Source organism: Cupressus sempervirens, chromosome 3, assembly GCF_028749045.1.
Source record: "Cupressus sempervirens isolate cs-2001-9-10 chromosome 3, ASM2874904v1, whole genome shotgun sequence".
In the NCBI taxonomy this organism is placed as follows: Eukaryota; Viridiplantae; Streptophyta; class Pinopsida; order Cupressales; family Cupressaceae; genus Cupressus; species Cupressus sempervirens.
In genome coordinates, this window is record NC_143120.1 from 781,054,661 (window position 1) to 781,067,431 (window position 12,771).

At 34.5% G+C, this 12,771-nt stretch overlaps 1 long non-coding RNA gene across 1 annotated transcript; it reads left to right on the forward strand.

The window, feature by feature from the left end:
• Nucleotides 1-11,629: 11,629 nt before the first annotated feature.
• LOC149569112 (uncharacterized) lies at nt 11,630-12,557 on the forward strand. The gene is made up of 3 exons (XR_016361719.1): nt 11,630-11,766; nt 11,872-11,916; nt 12,485-12,557. It is a non-coding gene; the product is annotated as an uncharacterized LOC149569112 (long non-coding RNA).
• The last annotated feature ends 214 nt before the right edge of the window (nt 12,558-12,771 follow it).

A 12,771-nucleotide genomic window follows, 5' to 3' on the forward strand; every position in this document is an offset into this window, starting at 1 on the left:
TGTCAATGTCACAAGATGATCTAAAATTCACCTGGATCTTACAGTAAAATCTGTTGTTAGGACATTATCTAAGAGATCGTCACCTCTCATAATGCCTTTTGCACAAGTATTCATTATTTTAGAGATCATCACCTCTTAAATAATGATTACATATGGTGGAGCCCATAATAGTCAATAGCCTGACAAAATAAAATTTACTTTTTTTTATTAATAATAATCAAAGAGTACAAATGAATTACAACTCAACCATACCAAGTCTCTTTTTGAAATGTTCTATCTTTACTCCAGATAGAGGTTTGGTGAGTATATCTATTGTCTGATCTATAGTACAAATGTATTCCAATTTAACATAATTCCTATCTACCATATCTCTTACAACTACATGTGCAGAGTTATCACCAATAGTAACTTCATTGTTAACTTTCTCTGACAAGGAATCTAGAGTTTCTTTGTATCCTATTATATGCCTGGAGGATCCACTATCAATTACCCATGCTTTATTTGAGATTTCATTTGATAGAGAGGAAAGCAAGACACGGTTCTTAGGGTCATAAATTTCTTCTTCTCTAGTCACATTTGTGCAATTTGTCTGTTGTTTTGAATTTTCTAGACAATTTGATCTATAGTGTTCAAATTTTTCACATTTGACACACTTTATTTTAGAAAGTTCTTTTTTGGGCTTTCCATTCTTTTGATTTCCTTTATTCCTCTTGAAGTGCTTTTTCTTGCCTTTATAAGAATTGGCATTAAGAATGTGAAGTTCTTCATCTTCCACTTTAGGTTTTCCTCCTTTCTTTAGTTTTCTTGACTCTTCCTGAAGACAATCGTTCTTAAGTCTATTAAAATCTGGAAGCTAATCTCTAGCACGTATTCCTTGTGCGAATGTTTCTCATGATTCTAGCAGTCCATTTATGGCCATGAGTGTTAATTCGGTGTCATTAATGATGGTTGCTATGCTTGATAGTTCATCTTTAATGCCAACAACTCTTAGGAAATAAGAGCTTATTGATTCTCCTTTCTTTATCTGGATGTGATTTAGTTGTCTCTTTAGTGCAAGGACCCTTTTTGCATTATTTACTTCAAATGCATTTCGTAATGCGTTCATCATATCATAGGCAGTTTGGTGTTTCATAAGCATAGTAACGATATCATTCTTAACCCCATCCAAGATGATTTGAATGGCTTTCCTATTTCCATTGGTCGACATGGATTTGTGAGGTTCACTAGGTCGCTATTTGGATGCTCCATTAACAAACTATCTAACATTATTTTCTTCAAGAATCATTAGGATTCTGAATTTCCATGCTTCAAAGTGTTCGTTTCCATCAAATCTATCCTCAGGCCTGATTGTATATGCCATTGAAAATGGAAGACAACTACTGAATATAAATAGGTTTGATTACTGAAAATTTGTAGTCCCTAGATATGATAACAGGGCTCTGATACCATGTATAATTCTGCAGATTCTGACACTAAAATCAGACTTCAAGATCAAAGTCGAGTTAGGCTCAGAAATAACCTTGATACAGATCTTATATTCAGGTCTGAATATGCGGATATATATGATAACTATAGATCCTGATGATATTCACAAATTGGAGTGATAGAAATTGCTGCTATGAACCTGTGAGGTTATGAATGCTTGAAGATCAGACTGTATGTGTGTTGTGTGTCTCCAAACTACATTCATAACCCACCTATATATCCTCTTTAGAGGGTATGTCCCTTAAGGGACATAACCCTTGACATATAACAAGTAATTAATTATCCCTAAGTCGGCGACCATAAGACAATTGTTAGTTAGATCTAATTGAAGTTAGTTACGAACAAACTAAAAACAATTACTTCCAAATCGCCAGCACCTATAGAGCATGTATAAATAATTACAAATGCCATTCATTGAGAATATATAACAAGAAGAGTCAGGTACAATTTGCACCAATAGACTTGTGGATTATCTAGGTTAATTTCTTAACAGAGGTGGGTAGGACATCAAAGCTATCGTACGACGAGTGGGATGAGTGGATTAATATTGTGATGTTGCTATTATGATTTAACTGTGTAGTTTTTGAGTCAAACTCATTGAACCATGTTTCATGAGTAGTGATTCACACAAATCCATCTCTCATGAGAATAAATGGAACACTTAACACTCATCGGATCTAGGTGATGCTCACAAAGGTGTAGCACCAGGACTTCCTAATAGCAATATCACAATTTGATTTGCTGTGGAAAATATGTCCCGCTTATCAATGGATCAATATTCTCGAACTCTGATAAGATGATTAATGAACTGATCAACACTACAATTGAAAATCCAAAAAATTGATTAAGAGGTCTAACACAACTAAAATATATTTCATTCACATGAATGAAGCCCTCTATCAATAGTTCTTAACATCTAATTTAAATATAAAGTATCTATCTTAGTGGAAAGACTACGTTTAGATGATATGACATTTCAAAAATATTAAGTAAATTAGAGTGCACAATTGCATACTTACCATGAATCCTCACACATTCAACTCTTCTCTCTTCCTCTCCCACCCCTATGACTATTTATACCAGTTAAACTCATACACAACAAAAATGCATATATAATTATACTAATTTTTCATCTAATCAGCCTTCCACACTTCTTTCATGTGCCCAATAAAATAATAATAAAACACAATACCTTATTGCTAAGAAGATTTGCAAAGAGGAAAAGTAAAGCAGTATCCGACAAAACCCTCGGACGCCTGCGAAAAATCCAAGGCCCTCAACACCCACCTTCTCAGGGCAGAATTTTGTTAACTTCAGAAAATAGTAACACTTTCAGGGCTACTCTTGAGGAACTTTGTATGGGACACCCTATGTATAAGCATGGTGTTAATAGTCATGATTTATCAAATCTGATTCACAAGGCTCTTTCAAAATGCAAGAGAGCAAAAAATAGAAAATCTGAAACTAATTGTTTTTCAGCCAATGCATAGTTTGATAAGGAATGCAAGAGGGCTAGGAGAAATCTAAGGGAGTCAAATAAAACTAACCTTGACATTAAGACCTACAAACAGATCCTAAAGAAGAAAAAAATTGATTTTATGTCCACAAGGAGAGAGGAGCTAATTTTCTTGGGCAGAAATAACCCCAAACGTTTTTGGAAAGAACTCCAACCAAGGAGGAAGCAAACTGAAAATAATATTACTGCCACCCAATGGTTTGATTATGCTAAGAAACTTTATGAACAAGAGGGTGGAGTGGGACAGCCACCTTTGGTCAATGATACCACAAATATTTTTACTGTGCAAGAGATAGAGACAGGGATTAAGAAGTTGGGTGGAGGCAAAGCAAAAGACCTTGTTGCGCTTCAAGCTAAATATTTGAAGTGGGGTATGAAAACTCTTGCACCGCACATCACTGAAATCTTCAACAAAATCTGCCAGGAAGGGTTTCCGAAAGATTGGACAATCAGCCTTGCAATACCACTTTTTAAGAGTGGTGATGTTAACAATCTCTCCAACCACAGGACTATAATGATCAATCTCCTCTTTGCTAAACTTTTTGGCAGTATGATAGAAACTAGGATCAGCAAATGGGCAGAAGAAAATCATAAACGTGCTAAAGGGCAAGCTGGTTTTAGGCCAAAGCACTCGACAGTGGATCACTGTGTCACTCTGAGACACATTATTGAAAAAGAGTGGGAGAAAAAGGAAGAGGTTTTTTGTTGCTTTGTTGACTTCAAAAAGGCTTTTGATACCGTTCCAAGAGACAAGCTTTGGTTGAGGATGAAAGAATTGGGGATTCCTAGGCATCTCAGAGCTGCTGCTCATAGGATGTACGAAGAGGTGAAATTCAAAATCAAAACTTCAGATGGCATTTCAGAATGTTTTAGGAGCGATATCGAGGTCAAACAGGGCTGCCCTTTATCCCCTACTTTATTTGGTTTATATCTTGACAAACTGGAAGAGTGGTTAAACACGCAAGAGCGTGAAGGCATTCAGCTAGGGGAATTTGTTATAAAGCTACTCCTATATGCGGACGACCTCATTTTAATTGCCAAATTTGCTTGTGGTTTGCAAGACCATCTATCTTCTCTTGAGCGCTTTTGTAGAATGGTGGGGATGCAGGTCAATATCAACAAAACCAAGGTTATGATTTTCTCTAATAATAAAAAATAGCATCAACATGAATTTTATTACAATGGAAGTGTTCTCGAAGAAGTTGCGGAATATAAATACCTTGGCATCGATTTCAACAAAAAACTAAGCTAGTCTAACTGCAGGTATAAAAGGACATTAGGTGGATGGAAGGCTTTTTACGCTCTTCAGAATAGGTGCCGTGAAGCGGAGTTGTGGGATTGGAAAACTATTCAAACCTTGTTCGGTCTTCTTGTGCTGCCAGTTGTTCTTTATGGGTGTGAATTATGGGCCAGCAACACTACTATAGCACAATGGAAACAAATCGAAGGAATCCAAAAGCGCTTGATTACAAGCAAGTTTAAAATTAAAAGCACTGTTCCATATGACATCATGCTAAGTGAAATGGGGGCTGCGCCTATCGAGGCACTTGCTATGGTTCACCTTTTAAGTTATCTAAAAAGAATCGAAAAAATGGAAGAGGATAGATGGTCGAAAGTTGTCTTTAGGGACACACTATGTAAGCGAAAAAGGACATGGATGCAACAAAACATCAAGTGGATGAGTAAATGGAATATTCATTTCAATATGTGCCCCACAAATAATAAAGAAATAAAGGTCTTTGTTATGGAGAAATTCTACAAGAGAAATTGGCGAAGCGAGATTGGGAGGAAGAAACTATATTATATAAATGAGTTTAACCCCACTTGTGATCAACTCGAAAAAGTGTACATAGGAGCCAACATTTCTTGGAGAGCTAAAATTCTTATTGCTCAGCTGAGAACCAACTCTCACCAACTTCGTTGTGAGACCGGGCGTTGGAAGAGGCCAAAGGAGGCTTGGGAAGAGAGAATTTGCAGATTTTGCAATTCTGGGAAAGTGGAAACTGAACAGCACTTTATTCTAGAATGTGAGGCCTACAAGGATAGCAGGGATAAGTTTGCGGATACTATATGTGACAGTTCTTGGCATAACCTGTTCAACGAAGAGTACATTGAGCAATTGGGGGGGCTCATCATTAGTCTACACAAGAGGCGAACAACGCTACTTAAGTCTGCTTGAGTTGTCTTGCTGTCCCATAGGCTATTTTTAGCCTCGTGGACGTTAAAATTTTATCTATCTATCTATCTATCTATCTTTACCTTCAAATGCATCGACCCCACTTGATCTCTCATAGCCGTTGTAAGCTTCACCGCGAGCGTGGACGAGCGCAAACTAAATCCCTCATTGCTCCTCCGTTCAAATTTTTAAAATCCCTCATATAACAGAGACCAACAAATGTCTTCACATCGAGCTCATTCTCTTAAAATCCGTAGTACTTAAGGTAGAGCGTAAATTCAAAAACTTCTGAGACAGCCGTGCAGGTTTGTTAGCGGTTGGCAACTGTAAATAAAGCAATAAACGACAGTTTTATAAAAGCAAAGATATAAGTAGCCACTTAGGAAATACAAGAATTTATAGAATTGGGAGCGTCTAGAATTCTGCTAAGCTGTTTGTGATTACTATTAGGCATGCGTTTTGCACATCTCTGTATCTAAGCTCAAGCTGTGTTTCTTGGATTTTATTAAAATGCAGCTATGTTATAGAGTATGGGCAACAGAGGAGTTCGAATACAAGACCGAAGAGGTTAAGAGTAATGGTATATGCATAAGTTTTGGGTCCCAATCTATTTCACGGAGTTAAATTCTCTTCTCTCCGTGTCCTGATATGTACACTTCTTCTCGTAGTTTTACAATTCGAATATTATTGCTTTGATTTTTCATACCCATTTCTAGATGTTCAGCCAAGGTTATTTGTAAAATATGATCCTAACTCTGTTTGGATAAATGATGACACGTTTGGTGTTATTTGTTTCTTTTCTCAAATTTAGCAGAGATCAATTGATTAATATGGGTATTGTTTATATATACGTATATATGTATATATTCAGATGTATATTTGCCAATCTGGGCTAAATTTTTGGGTCTCAATCTATTTCAAGGAGTTGAATTCTCTTCTCTGTGGCCTGGTATGTACACTTTCTTTCTTAGTTTTTACAATTCGAATATTGCTTTGATTTTTCATACCCATCTCTAGATGTTCACCCAAGATTATTGTAAAATCTGATCCTAACCCTCTTTGGACAAATGATTATCACGTTTGGTGTTATTTGTTTCTTTTTAAGCTCAAATGTAGCAGAGATCAATTGATCAATATGGGTATTGTTTATATATACGTATATATGTATTCAGATGGATATTTGCCAATCTGAGCTAAACTTTTGGGTGCATAGGCATAATTTTTGGTCTCAATCTATTTCAAGAAGTTAAATTCTCTTTTCTAAGTGTACACTTTCTTTCTTAGTTTTACAATTTGAATATTGCTTTGATTCTTCATAAGAATCATACCTATTTCTAGATGTTCACCCAAGATTATTTGTAAAATATGATCCTAACCCAATGTGGATAAATGATTATCACGTTTGGTGTTATTTGTTTCTTTTTAAGCTCAGATTAGCAGAGATCAATAGATTAATATGGGTATTGTTAATATATACATCTATATGTATGTCCATATGTATTCAGATGTATATTTGCGAATCTGAGCTAAATTTTTGGGTGCATATGCATAATTTTTGGGTCTCAATCTATTTCAAGGAGTTAAATTCTCTTCCCTCTGTCGCCCAGCGTGTACAGTTTCTTTATTAGTTTTACAATTCGAGTATTGCTTTGATTTTACATACCCATTTCTAGATATTCACCCAATATTATTTGTAAAATATGATCCTAATCCTGTTCGGGAAAACGATTATCATGTTTCATGTTATTTGTTTCTTTTTAAGCTCGGGTTTAGCAGAGATCAATTGATTAATATGATTATTGTTTATAAATAGATATATATGTGTGTCCATATGTATTCAGATGTATATTTGCCAATTTATATACCCAATGACGAACATTTTGATTTATAAAATTTGAATGCAGTTCAAATGCGTATAGTTTGTGTATATATATATAGACAGTGCACATATTTGGGTATTTCACATGTACATCCAATTAATATATGCATTTGGGTATATATGCACAAGCATATATGCCTAGAATATACACGTAAGGATACATACAATCATGTGTGTTACACATGCACAGTACTAAATAAATTTCGATGTAAGGATGAATCCTCCTATGAACAAACTCTATTTGTTTGGGTATGGTTTAGGACTAAAGAATATATAAGTAGTCAGCAAAGACTTTAAGGATGGGAATTCACAAGAATCATACAGCATCTTCCAGGTCTAAGTATTGTGACTGGTACAAATCCCATAAGCCCTATAATGTTGAGTTAGGCGTAATTTTTTTCGCAGTCCATAATGTATTTTTAATGTGTTTGAATGTTGTCTGTATTGTATAGGTATTTTTGCGGTCTGAAAGATTTTGTTTGCTGATTTAATCCTCGTCTTTGTTATGCCATTTTCTGGATGCTGCTTGGAAAACTGGTCTTTGAACAAACTATCTAGGTGGTAGTCTTCCTTGACTATTATACTGAATTCTTGTACTGCCTCTACTTTGATCACCCACTCCATATTTTGGTGAATTTACACTGACATAAATTTTGCAGTGAGTATTTTGTTTACGAAGTGTATCTTATGTGCATGTAGCTAACTAATTTTTTTCTTTGATGGGGAATCTGGAAGCCATGGACTTTTGCATGATGAAAATAATATATGGAGAGCATATGTAAGCTTCTCTGATTATCTGTTTGAACTTCAACAGACAATTTGTTTTCTTTACTTTCTCCAACTAATTATAAATTTTATAGAAAAGTTGAAAGCCACGAGATTTAGCACATTAGATATAACCTTTAGAGAACATATTTTGTTTTTCTAATGACTATTTGACTTGCGCAAACTTCTACTATCATTTATTCAGACAATGGATTTTTTCATTCTACTACATGTAAGTAATTATAGTTTTTTTGAAAAACCATTGCTGGTGTGTCTTTGAGAAAAGTCAGAAATGATTGATGCTATGTTTTAGCTATTCAGAGATGTGAAGTTTACACGGTCCATATTTTATTCACTATCAATTATTTTATTTTTCTTTCCTGTTTGAAAAATGAAAATATTTTTGAACTATTGGTCCCATTCTCTTGCATTTCAGGTTCATAGTAACAGGGCAGCTATTTTCACAAAGTGTGTGACCAAATTGTAAAGGAGAAGTACCCAACTAGAATACCACTTGTATACGGTATATGGGCTTAGGAGCAATCTCAAATTGCATGAGTGTAACCTTATGAAAAACTGTCACTTCTGAGCTGATTTTAGCAATTTATTTTTTTTGCTTATTAATTTATATAGTTAATCGCTGTTTTGTTGATGTGGGTGATTTCGATTGCAAAATCAAAAGCGTTTTGTTTGTTGAATCAACTGACATGTGCTTAATATGAGGCTTATACAGAAGTATTTTTATTTGATGATCTTCATTGAAAGTAACAAGTTTTTGGGCTCAAATCCATTCCAAGGTAATGTCAATTTCACCTTAAATCCATCCCAAGCTAATGGTTGTTTCCCCCTTTCTTACTGCTTACAGACTATATTTATGTTTGTGATAGTTACATATGTTAAATGTATCTTTTCAGATTATGTAATTTATGCTAATTTTGCAAGGGTTGTATATTATTTAGGTGATTTACTAGCTTATATTAAGACATACATCTTTTATGTTGTGCATCATACTTAGTAGGAAATGTATACATTAGGTGAGAGGACCATGCACATTGTCATTATGCAGATGTATACTTCATGCTATGCTTATTTTATACTTCATGCTACCTTATTTTATTTCTGTGATATAAATTTTGCGCACTTTTTGTAGGGAAAATGCATCAAACGAGAGGGCCATCTACATTTTCAATGGTCACCTTGTATGCTTCATAGTACACTTTCTGACATGAAATTTCTGTGATATAAATTTTGGGAAATTTTTATGTGTAACTAAATGGCCATGGGAGTCAAGCTGTTTCCATGTTATTCTCATGTTTAAAAAGCATTATTTGTTTTTGGAAGGTTTCTCTAAGCATGGTCATGCTGTTTTCATCGAAATTGTATGTGTTTTTTTGTCGGGAATTTGATTGATGTACACTTGTCAAAAATTAAAGGGTTGATTATTTGGAATATTTTAATAGTTTGTTTTCCCAAAAATGTAGCTTATGGTAATTACTCTACTTGGGGGTGGATTAAGTTTAATTATTTGATTTTAGGTTCTTTAAGGTAGACAACAAGGAGAGTCTAAAAGAAAAAAGGCTTAGTAGTTCCTTTTTTGAATTAATGGTTGTACGCTTAAATTCTTAATGTTCATAATTAGGATTATTTGAGTGTGTATGCCCAAATCCTTCCTTCCTCTTTATCGTAATCTATTTTGTCATTTTGCATATATTTTGTAGTTTTTACCACATACCACCTATGAGATGCAATAGAAGGTGAAAAGTCAACTCCCACATATTGTAATATACCAAAGTGTGGCCATCCTCCAACAATTTTTTTGACAAAAGTCAATGTTGGTAGTTTGGGGGAAGCTCTTCTGTCTTAAAATTTTGAATATTGTCACTTCTTGGGTAATACTTTTGCCAGTGATGGCTTCAACAAATATTTGCATATATCCCCTATGATAGAGCACAAGGTGGAGTTTGGAGTCTTTTTGAATGTTCAATTTGGCTAAAGTATGGCCCTCTTGAAGTTATTTTATGACAAAGATGATTCAATGCTTGTTTGTGGGGATGCCCTACACTTGCAATCATTATATAATAAATTCACAAAACCTACACCATATGCAACAAAAACATGTAGACTGAACTAGAGGAACAAAGAGTTTAGGCACACACTCAAAATCGACTATTGCACATCGAACTACTACTTAGAACCATGTTAATGCTACTAAACCCCTTGCTGCTAGATGAATTCTTGTTTAAAGGTAGAATCAAGGGCTAAGAAGCCACTGAGTTGAGGTCCCTGGCATTGTTTGTTGCTTAGTTGGATTCTGCCCTAGTCAGAAGGATGTTATGTGTACAACATTGAAGAGCAGCTGACTCTCAAGAAAGGACCAGGTCCCAACATTCTAGATGGGGTTCAAGCTTGCTGTCCTCTTCTTTCCTTTTTGTAGTTTATTTTGGAAATGGTTTAGCCCCTGCCCTGCTTTGCAAGAGATATGCAGACTGGGATGTTAGAGTCGAGAGGAAGAATTTTTTTGACTTGAAACGGATAAATGATTCCGTCTTTCTTTAATGGCTCTCCTTTTCATCTCTCCTGAAGATTCTAAATTAGATATTAAAACTTGTTCCACCCCCACATGGGGCAGCTATCGCTTGTTGCAATTTTCGGATAACAATCTCTCTCTCTCTCTGACAGAATCTTTGACAAGGCATGTTTTTTCTTTATTTTCAAATTTAGTTTGAGTACCCATATTTGTTGTTTCATTTTATTTTTATTGATTGTTCTTGAAATATCAATGAGGGGTAGTTTGAGGATTCTAGCAAGGAAAGATGAGGAACTGGATTTTATGAAAGCTCCTATTATTTTTCAAAAAGTAGGCTCTGTGTTGATTTAATTTTTTTCTTTCAAAACCCATGTTTTTTAACTGTTTGGTGTATTAGTTTGTGCCTGAATAGGTGGAGAGTAATGTTTTCACCTCAATCAAATGTAATTAATCTTGTCAAAAACTGTGCTAGGAAAGAAATTAATCTTTATCCTATGGTGTGCATGCCTCTGATTTTTCAAATGTAAGCTTTATTGATTGTTTCCTTTTTTTTGATTGGCTGCTTGTATTTTTGCCTGTGGATTTTTTACTTTCCTATTTAAATTAAAGGAAACTTGTTTTTGGCCAATCACTTTCCACAAAAGTGATGCATTTTTTTTCTTTCATCGTTTATGCTTCTGCAATGATGCGGCAGTTGCAATTATAAAAAAAATCATATGAGTAGTTTGTGTTTCCATAATTTGCATATATACTTTCCTGAGTCTGTCACATAAATTTTAGACTACTCTGTTTTGAGTCTTCTTCGGGGTGTTGTATTACAAATTTTTGTCTGGGCTGTATTTTCATTTCTTATTAAATTTGTTCAACATTTTCTTGTCTGTTTCTTTGGATGGGACTATTTCTATTGATTTAACTTTGCAGAAACTTGTTTATGTTTTCACTTCCCGGTCTATCTGGAAGGTGTCCTTCAGAGTAGGGCATAGAGAGAAGTGAGCAGAAAACTTTGTGAAGTGTTACATGTTCCATTGTTCTTTGCACATTTTCCTAGCTTCAAAATTTTCCCTCATTTGGATGTCGATGTGCGTTTTTGTGCAGTGGACGAAGATAACTTAAAAGCCGAGCATAAGTAATTTCACTTTTAGTTTTTTGACTGATCATTGGACATTTTGCGATTCTATTTAATTGCAATAGTTCCTTAGTATTATAACTTTTATTTTCTTTGATGTGTTATAAGTTAAATCGAAGACTTGACTTTTTGTTGATATTTATTTATGATTTACAGATAATATATGCCAGGTTTTGTTTCAGTTTAATAAAGTTCTTTGTTAGTGAGGGGTTCAACAATCTTTGGGGTCCTGAGCATCAAACAACGTGACAGGAACAATCTTTTATAACTTTCTGGCTTGACAAGTAGTCAGGTAATCATTTGATTGTTTGAAAATCCATATGCTTACATTCAACGCTTACATAGTTTGCAAGAGTTGATTGATATTGCTAAAAAAATAATCCTTGACTGAGTGCAGGAAGTGGGTTCAAGTCTTTAAACTTTTAAAGAAATCTAAGCTAAGGTACTTCAATGCAGCCATTAAACTGCAGCCTGGTTACGCTGCAAGAGCTAACACTGTATTGTATTTAATATTTTCCATGTTAGCTCATTTATGAAACTTTTTCCTTTTCTTCTTTAGAGTTGTGGATATTTACGTCTAAGTTTTACTCATCCAAGTGATGCTTTGTTCTTCTTCTTAATAGTTTTGTTAAATTACATAATAGTTGAGCTAAAAGGAAATTGCCTGTTTTTAGTTTCTTCTTATTCGAGTTATAATGGCACCGAGTGTAGATAGTGTGCATGATTGTATCAATTGCTAAATTGTCAAATTTGCTTGGCTTTTTCTGTGCTTCTCAGTAGTATTCAGCTATAGATTTTAGGTAAAGCAATTCCAAGGATTTCTTTAGCATTTGTATCCTTAACTATGAAAGGGAAGTCCTTTTCTCTACTAGTTTTGTACTTTTTTTTCTTTCAATGTTATTCTCACACTCTCCCGAATATTGCAGATAGTCATAACGGCTAGAGTAAAGCATACTTTACAAGTGCTTTTTCAATAGCTAATTGTCTGAGGGATTTATTCTTTATTGCAGGAGTGCATAGGTTGTTATGACTGGAGTCATCACAAAGTTGAGCTACTGAGTTGACAGATGTCTGCTTCTTATGGCAAGTACATGCTTTCAATAAATATGGTGTTTAGTTGTTGCTCTTCATAATTTCATATATTTCAAGAATTTTATAGACAAGAAATTCAAAAAAATACACGGTTTATGAAAGTGTTGAAAAGGGACTGCATCTACATATCATACAACCTTGAGTCTTTATTTTTATTTATAACTTGAATTAAAAAACATTCTTGAATCTTGTCATAATTAGTTAA